Source organism: Lepeophtheirus salmonis, chromosome 1 (assembly GCF_016086655.4).
Source record: "Lepeophtheirus salmonis chromosome 1, UVic_Lsal_1.4, whole genome shotgun sequence".
NCBI classification, from domain to species: domain Eukaryota; kingdom Metazoa; phylum Arthropoda; class Copepoda; order Siphonostomatoida; family Caligidae; genus Lepeophtheirus; species Lepeophtheirus salmonis.
In genome coordinates, this window is record NC_052131.2 from 39,500,121 (window position 1) to 39,509,500 (window position 9,380).

The following is a 9,380-nucleotide window of genomic DNA, read 5'->3' on the forward strand; positions in this document are numbered from 1 at the left end:
ATGTATCTTTGTTTTAAAGTAACTTTTAAATTTTTTTTAAAAATAATTATGCTTCAAATACTATGAACAATAGTTTTAATTAATAGTTTGTGCTTCTGTTTTATTCTGAAGAATAATTCATAACCCTGCCGAAATGTCGACTTATTTTAAATTACATAAGATGAACTTTAGTCAAAATGTAGGTTATTTATGTTTTTTTTTTCAATACATTTATTCCTCTCCTGTGTTAATGTGGCCTCTTCGTCAACCGAGTCTATGAATTTCTAGATTCCTTATTCATCCTTATTAGACTTGAATATGTAGTAAACAAATGAACTAACTTAATTCGTAATACTGAATACGGATATTTCTGATAAGATATGGTCCAGTGAATAACTTTGATGAGGATTATAAGTATCTAGAAGATAACTTCAGTCAGATGAACTATTCAAAATATTTTTTTAAAACCATTTTTAATATTTAAACCATGCTAATATGGTCTATTAGGATAAATCTATTGAAATCATGAATTTCTTATAATTCCATAAGATCTATTAATTACTTACTAAAATATATAATTGTGCTCAATTGTGATCTCTGTGTTATCATTCCATATATACGATATAATTTATTACTTACTAAGAAAACTGTCCTGGGGAAAATTGGGGAAATGATTTTTTCATTAATTGATATAGGTATATGTATTATGTTTATTCATGCTCCAGTTCTTATAAGGTATATTTTTATTACATAATATGTTATTCATCAAAAAGTATTTACTATATTTTGTTCAAGTTGTGCATTCTTTTCAACCAAATTCATACATATTTATAATTTATACATGATTCCAAGGAATTTTGTTAATCTTTTTGTATTACAAAAACAGAGACTTCCCTTTAACCGCCAATTCATCATAAGTAGACTGCTCACATAGTTGATCTGTAAATTGACTACTTCACTGTGTCATTATTGGGTAATCTTGAAAAATTATTGGAGTTTAAATAGCATTAACTAAGGTTGGATTTATTTCTTGTGAGTTCTTTTTCAACTATATTCCTATTTAATGAAAGTTTTTTTTTTTTTAATAATAGAAAATAGTAAGAACTGCATCGTGTGTCAATATCCATTGTCCTTCTAAAGGTCGATAATGAAACATATTATCTTGAAAGTGAGCCTGAAACAAATAAGAGTCCGTAAGAGTACATTTGGGATGTCTAGCAGCAATAATCCACAACTTTCACTGAATTTTACCCTGTCAGAAAGGAAACCATTTTTCGAGAAGTAGAACATGTACAGCTTTAATAATTGTGTTATTTTAGGGCCATTTCTTTAGATCCCTTGAATGTATATCCTATATAGTGAGAGACAGTAAAAATGTAGGTTGAGAAATGTCTTATTTGAAGTCATTAAAATATGTCTGAGTGAATAAAAAATAAACCTAAATAATGTGTATTGAACTTTATCTTTTTTTATCAGGTAAATATATTGGTAAAAATTTGATGCTTATTTTTGAAAAATGAATACATATACTCATTGACTGAGTAAATCAAAATAACTATAACAACCCTCAAAACTATTGTTATCATTCCTTGTAAAACCATGTCAACCATGGACTTCACTAGAATCCCCTCCCCGACCCCCCCTTATTTAAAAAAATAAATGCTTTCCCAGTTATTAAATATTCTAAATTTTTCAGGACTATTCTCTAATAAAAACAATGATTTTTAGTACATCATTATTTTGAGAAAATCAAAATTCTTTCTTATTTTTTTTATAGAAATTAATCTATAGATTACCAATTAATTAAAGAAATACTTTGATTAATTAACTTATTCAAATTTTTTACGTTTTTGTTTTTTTTTTTTTGAAAAAGGAAGAAGGCGAGTAAAAAAATTCATTTATTAAAAAAAATTACTTTTCAACAAAAGTAACTCATTTCAACTACGAAATACAAAGAAGCCCACATTGAATTTTACATACCAAAATTATTCTTTTTTTGACATAATAATGCATTTAATTTACTTTTAATTTTATAAAAAATATCAAACTTTGAGTATATATATCTATTTTCTCAAAACTATCACGATAGTAGTTTGTTTAGCTCTCAATATCAATAAATATTGTCATCAAATAATATTAAACTGCTTTCTATAGTCTTGGGAATAATTTTGACAAAAAAGTAGGTTTTTTTAAACGTGTTTATTCAATAGATATTCAAATCAAGCTGCAATGTAGCTATAATATATTTTTGTCAAATTAAATTCTTATTTTTCATAAAATAGGCCAATTTAAACCATCTTCAAAACTTGGAATTAGTTTTCTATGCTTAAACTTATCTATTTTTCCATTAAAAAATAGGGTAAAAACGTTCTGTTTATGAATACTTGAAAAAAAATCATTGATTGAATGATCTCATATATTATCAATATAAATTTAAAATTAAAATACTTTAATTTCACTGATTGCATGATAAACTGAAAGCGACGTTTGTAAGATACAGTTATTATCTATTGGAAAAATATAAAGAACTTTCAACATCCATAAATTTTTAAATGTTTTGAAGTTCCATCCTACCAAATTATAATAAAACTACTATGGGTCGTAATTATCGGAGCAGGTATAATTTTCTTTAAAAAACCGTAACGAAACATCCTCTAATTTCTTTAAAAAGAAAGAGAATCTCTAAGTTGTTTATGCTTATGAAATTTGGTTGTTTATCACTTCAAAATGGCTGATTTTATCATTAATGATGTCACAGTAAATTGTTCTATTTTTTAAACGTACGCCATGCGTCATATTTAAATTTAAACTGAAGATTGTTTACCAACTTTTTTTAAAACTAGTTCGTGAAGACAGTGATGAGAACAAATTTACTTATGTGAATTTTAACTGAAATCGAACTTTTTTATTAAATATGGTCTCCCTTATCTCAATGACTTCCCCCAATGAAGGCCGCATACCGCATTACCTACGTAGTATTATGACAAGTCAGCCCTTAGCAGCCTTGATGAAGGACTCCAAAGATATCATATACCCGTAATGATGGTTGTAGGTAACTCCTTAGACCTTTAGAACATTGTCCAAACGATTAAGATCAGGGAAGCTGGCAGGCATAATATTCTTGGAAACATTTAAAAGAAGCTTCGCTCTAGTCGACCTCTTCTCCTTTGTGGGGGTCCTAATCAGATGGTTATTCCTCTTGCTATTGATGTTGCTCCCTTGTCATCTTTAATTATCTTTCGGAGCGTAATCTCGCTCAAGTTCATTTTCTGGGCCATACTGTGAATCTTCCCTCACTAGATTTCTAAAAATGCGGTTTTAGACAAGTATAATCATGGTTCTTGCTGTTATTGTTCGTTTCATACCTTATCCAGACTTTCGAGTGACTGTTCTTTGTGTTTCAAATCGCTTTTTAATGTTATACAGTGCTGCTTGGATTATCTTGAAGTATTTGGCAATTTCGTTTGGGATCTTCTGGTGTGCTAGCATTTCCAGTACAAGAATTATTTGGGCTTTCATTTTGTCGTCTTTGAACATACAAACAATATTTATAAATAACAACATAATTACAAATGATTATAAGAGTATAACACAAGCTCATTTGTACTAATATTTTTTATATCAAAACTCGTGCTATGAGCATTTCTTTTATTGTAAACTTAAATATAACTGATGGGTTATTGTTTCATGTTTCTTTCCAATCTTATAAATTTTTTCATACCCAAAAAAAAAATGCTAAAATTAAAAATAGAGTGTAAAAATATATTTTTTATACTGATCTCTGTCAACAGATATTTAAAAAAAGGAAAGAAGATTGTAAAAATAAATTTGAAAAAGTTTTATAGATAATTAAAAAATTAAAGATACAAAGAAAGTCTTTAAATAAAACTTGTTTATAGCTACTTGTAAATATTTATGACGAATATCAAATTTTTCCCTGTTATAGTTATTTATATTTACATATTATTTTTATGTATTATACCTATATGAATAGTTTTTCTAAATTCTTTAATTATAGAATATATTACATGCATAAAAGTAGGTATGAATGAAGTTGTGCAAAAATATAAAATCCTCCAAAATAATGAATAAAGATATTAGATTAAATTACTTTAATTAATATTTCCATACCACAATCAGATGAAATATCTATTTATGTATTTTGTGGCTACCTACGCGTCTATATAATGATAAAACGGGTTTATGAAGGCACAGAAATTTCATTAAAAAAATCAGGTTTTATTAACTTACAAACTTATAAATATATCTATAGAGCTAGGTTGTATTATCTGGAATTTTATAAGCCCTACAACTAATAAGATTTTTTAGATTCAACATAAAAGTGGGTTCACTGAAGTGCTAATAGATTTATTTAACACTATTTATATCTCCTTCTAATTTTTTTAGGACCTTTTGACAAAAAACCTCTCGTTTTTCAATAAATTAAGTATTTTCTTAGGAATTATTCTTTTTTGAGAAAAAACAGGAAAACGTATAGAAATTTAAAAAAAAGAGAAGGTATGGATAAAATTGGAATAGTTTCATTTGTTTAATGTTCAAATCAAAGGAGACTAAATTTAAAGGGTGTCGATAAGATATTTATTTGCTTTTCTTTACACTTGTAATGGTTATTTTAATGACATCAATTGAGGAGGAAATGCAAATTTATATAAGTAATTGTATTAATGCATCATATAATAGTATTTTATTTTCTTATCAGACAATTCTAACTGTCGTGTAATTTTTATACTCCACCGATTATGGTACAAAAATTAAGTTATTTTTAAATCGATCAAAAGTTGTTTTGAATATAAAAAAATATTCCAGAATATACATTTTCAAATAAATTTAGTATAGTGAAGAAATCAATAATATATTAAGAATAAGTGAATAAATACTAAATGCTCATATGAAGAATATTAACTGACAATAAGATGTTAATTTGTCATTTATCTTTAATATAAAAAAATATGGTTCAATGTAATTAACTTGCTAACATAACCAAATAAGATGCCTTAAATAAGCCTCTTTTGCCTTGTGATTTTGACTCTTCTCTCTAGATCCTATACATTTGAATAATACTAGGGAAATCAAGTTTTCTACAGCATCCCCACTTTTATATAGCATGGAATAGTTAGTAATACAAACCAATAAAAGTTACGTAACTAATACTTATAGGAATTATTTTGAAGTCTACTTGCCTTACAAGAATCTCAATAACAAACTAGCATTTGCAAGTCCAAAATAGAACGGAATGAATCAAATTAGCAAATTAGCTCGTATGGCACACACTTAGTAATTTATTTATCTTTTTAAAGATTCCAGATTTTCGAGAAAGGGATATTACAATATGCTAACAAGCAATTTAGCTGATTAAAGATTTTTGATTAAACATTACTGATTACTAACAAGATTGAAATTTAAAAATGATTATTTGCCGGGAATTAAAGCAATCTTTTCGTCGCTCTTTGTTACATCCATAAAGGGAGCACTATTTACATGGAAAGTACACGCATCTTCTGGAAATACATAGGATGGCATTAACAATCGACTTTAGAATTTCTACGTAGCTAAAAATCTCTTTGATTTTTATCTACCCTAATTGAAAATGAGTGTTATTTTTAATTGAATGTTTATTCTCATTTTTATTTTTAAAGTAAACAAAAGCTATTCTTTTATAATCAATTCATAAATATCTTCAGCAAAATAAACAAATTTATTAAATTAATATCTACGTATACTTTGCAAAAACTGCTATTAGGCAATTTTGATATACGTAAAAAAACAAATAATTGCTATTAAAATTGCATCGGAATATATATGAAAAAAAAGGCACTTTTGTTGCGGATAAAACTATACTTTTGTTTTTTTAAATTTTTTACAGAATTTTCATTGACCTAGGATTTAGAATATCAGATAATTATAACTTAATTTTTTCTTGTTATATACCTCTAATTATGGTATTACAATTACTCTCTCTCACCTAGGTTTTGTCTTTTAGGTCCAAATACATATGCAATGTACATATATGTCCATTTCTTGTAGAAACCATGAATCGAAACTACGCACAATGAATTTAAGTACATAATCATTCAATTTACTTTCTCTTCTCTAGGGAACTTAGTAAAAAGCAAAAAAAGACAAGGCCTTTTTTTATTATTCTCTCTCTTAGATCTTATGAAATTTCAATTCAATTCAATGTAACAATATTTTTGTGTTTTTTAAATTTCAAGGTTATCTTTTTTCCTATATATATATACAATATATTTTTTTAAATTGAACTTGAACCAAATCTCCTCAGGGTTTTTAAGGTAGAGGCCATCATCATCAAAAAGTGCAGGTGATAATTTATCCTTGCAGATGCAACAAAAACACCATTCTACCAAATTTGGAAGGTGTAATCATGAAAGATCTCGACGTTTTTGCAAATTTCTCCTTAGGATGGTTGCTAATTTGTACTTTTAGATGATTATATTAAAAAAATGAAAGTAGAGATTAACTGAACGTTTGAGAACATACTGTTTATTATGGAAATATTATTTAAATCATAACTTTTCATTATATTCGATCCGTCCAAAATTTGTTATATTTGATACTTTAATTTGTTGGGGTTTTTCTTAATAAAAATGACGATTTACATGATAAAATAATAAAAAGTTAGTACTGATACACAATATACACTTTGTATTTATCTTGGCCATGGCAACTTACTTATCAAGGACTCTTTTGTTTATTATTCAGTTCTTTTATAATAATATAAATATACAAACAAAAGATAGTATTAATATAATAATACTTTATAATAATTATGGTTTAAATTTAGTGGCTCAGAGTTGAAAAATATTGACTATAATTATACATACACAACAAATTCACTATAATTAACTAAAATCTCCAAATTAAATGTAATTCACAAAAGTGAAATGAAAAAATAAAATACCATGACAAACTTTTCCTACAAGTCTTAATAGTTTATTAAAGACTAATATCTTGTTGGATGCCACAGATGGAATATAATAGATCACTGCTGATTCTGTGTCCTATGTTTTGGATTTTCAGAGATAAGGCCACATATTCCACGGATGCAGCAAATATTATACTTCACACTTCTTCCCAAAATTAGGTTTATATGACGTCAGCCTGCTTACAATAAAAGCTTTTGAGTCTAACAGAGCAAAGTCAATTACTTTGGTTTCGGATGTAGCTACTTTTTCCCTCGTGAAAGTCCAAAAAGCACAATCGCTTCATGAAATGTTTCATCTCCATCTATCAAAGCTTTTACATTCAACTTTCAAAATTGCTTTATAATTATTAAAGACGGCCAATCTATAAAGGCATGGACTTTGTCATTGAATATCTTACCACAATCCTTATATGGTCTCGAGAAAAATATACAATTAATGGAAATATCTAATTAGACTGTGATTTTTTCCATCATTAATTATAGTACGCAATGGTAAACTTAGGACCATGCCAAAAGTAGATAATACAAAAATATTTAACTTATATTGATATTAATAACTATAAAAGTTAATCCTTTCCAATATTTATTTCGATTCTACGATATCCTTGCTTGATACTTTATTGAATTTTAAAATAATTGAAACGCATTGAAATGTTTTTTCGGACAATGACAAAATTTCAAAAACTCACACGAGGGGATCGTAAGGATAAAAACAATTCACAATATTTTCTGTATTCGTGTGAATCTTACCTATGTATTATGTTTTCATTATTCTTGGTGCTGATAAATTGTCCTTTACTGACAGTGCATTACTCTCCAAACTAAATTTTTCCTCCATTACTGTCTCAGAACCTGAAAATAATTGACTGAGTCTGCTGCAACATTTCAAGTGAGAGTTGAGTCCTCTTCAAGAATCATTTCAACTAGATTTTGGATCCTTCTCTCTCTCTTTATTGTGCCCAAGAAATTCCCTTGCAGTAACTTTTAATATTCTCCTCTGCATCTGATCTGCTAGCTTTGGTGAAAAGTTCGAAAATTCTTGCCAAGCATCTATTTAGTTTCATCTTAATTTATCTTGTTTCTGAATCAATTTTGGTATTTTAAAACAGTTATTTTTACGTTTTCTGTGAAGTTCCATAATAATTAACTTATGATCGGAATGAGGTTCTGATTTTTATGAAGCTGTTCTCAACATACGAACTAATTGAAAAGAGACCAACGCCATATCAATTCTTGACGTCTGATTTCCCCTTCTCCAAAAAAAGATATCAAACGGGCTCAACTCACCAATGATATCAACAAGATTAAACTTGCAAACGAAATTTCTCATAATGATTATATTCGGGTGTCGGGTAGGAAAATTAAAAAAGATCAACATTAAATATCACCAATCAAAAAAATGGTAAATTTGATTATTAAGAAAATCCTCTTGAAAGGAAGAAGAGGATTTCTCAGTGGGCCATAAGCATTTATAAGATAAAATTTGAATCCATGGTCGTCTATTCGAATTTTGTGAAAATGACATTTGTTGGAGTATCCTATGATACAAAAAAACATTATCAAATTTCCTCTATTCGAACCTTTTCCGTTAAAAAAACAACAAAACCTTTCGGGTAAACAAATAAAACAGTTACTATTAAACGGAATGTTTATCTGATTCAATGTTTTCAAGACAAACGATGTCAGGATCCATTGACATCAAATGATTTATAAGTGCACGTCTGGATCTTCTATCTGTACTCCCTTGGCATTTAGAGAAATTACTCGGTTAATACCAATGTTAATTTTTTATTCATTGGAAATTCTAAAAGGAAAAAAAACCAGAATCTGGGTTTGTATTTTTTTATCTGAAAACTTCATTTTAATATGTAGGTGAATATATAAAAGAACATGCTGGTTCTTTTGTCTTATTTACTTAAAGGCCTTATAGGCTCATTTATTTTACTCCTACAACTACATACATTTTTTTCACAAAACAGGCTGTAGTCCCCTTTCTGATGCATCTTCAGAGGCACTGTTTTCTTTTGGATTTTTTCCCATTGATTCTTCACCCCAGACTATTATTTTTTTCCTTGTATAAACAACAAGAATGAAAGAATTCGATCATATTACATTATTTTACAGACATAAAAATAAACAAGAGTCCTTGTTCAAAATTCAATTCAGTTCATTTTTTAAAAATCAAATGTATCTTATGAAAAAAGACGTTGTAAAATCGGTCATGATACCAGTAGATCCAGGGGTGAAGATTGAATCGGTCTGAAAATCCTAGAGCGGTCTGAGATGGTAAAATTTTTAATTAATTCGGTCCAACTTCGATCTGAACCTGTCCTGTAGTATATATCCGGTGTTACGTCAATTATTTTTTAGAATTGTAAATTTTGGTACACGGTTTGAATATGAGTTTATGATTAGAATATTAAAATGTAACAGTAAA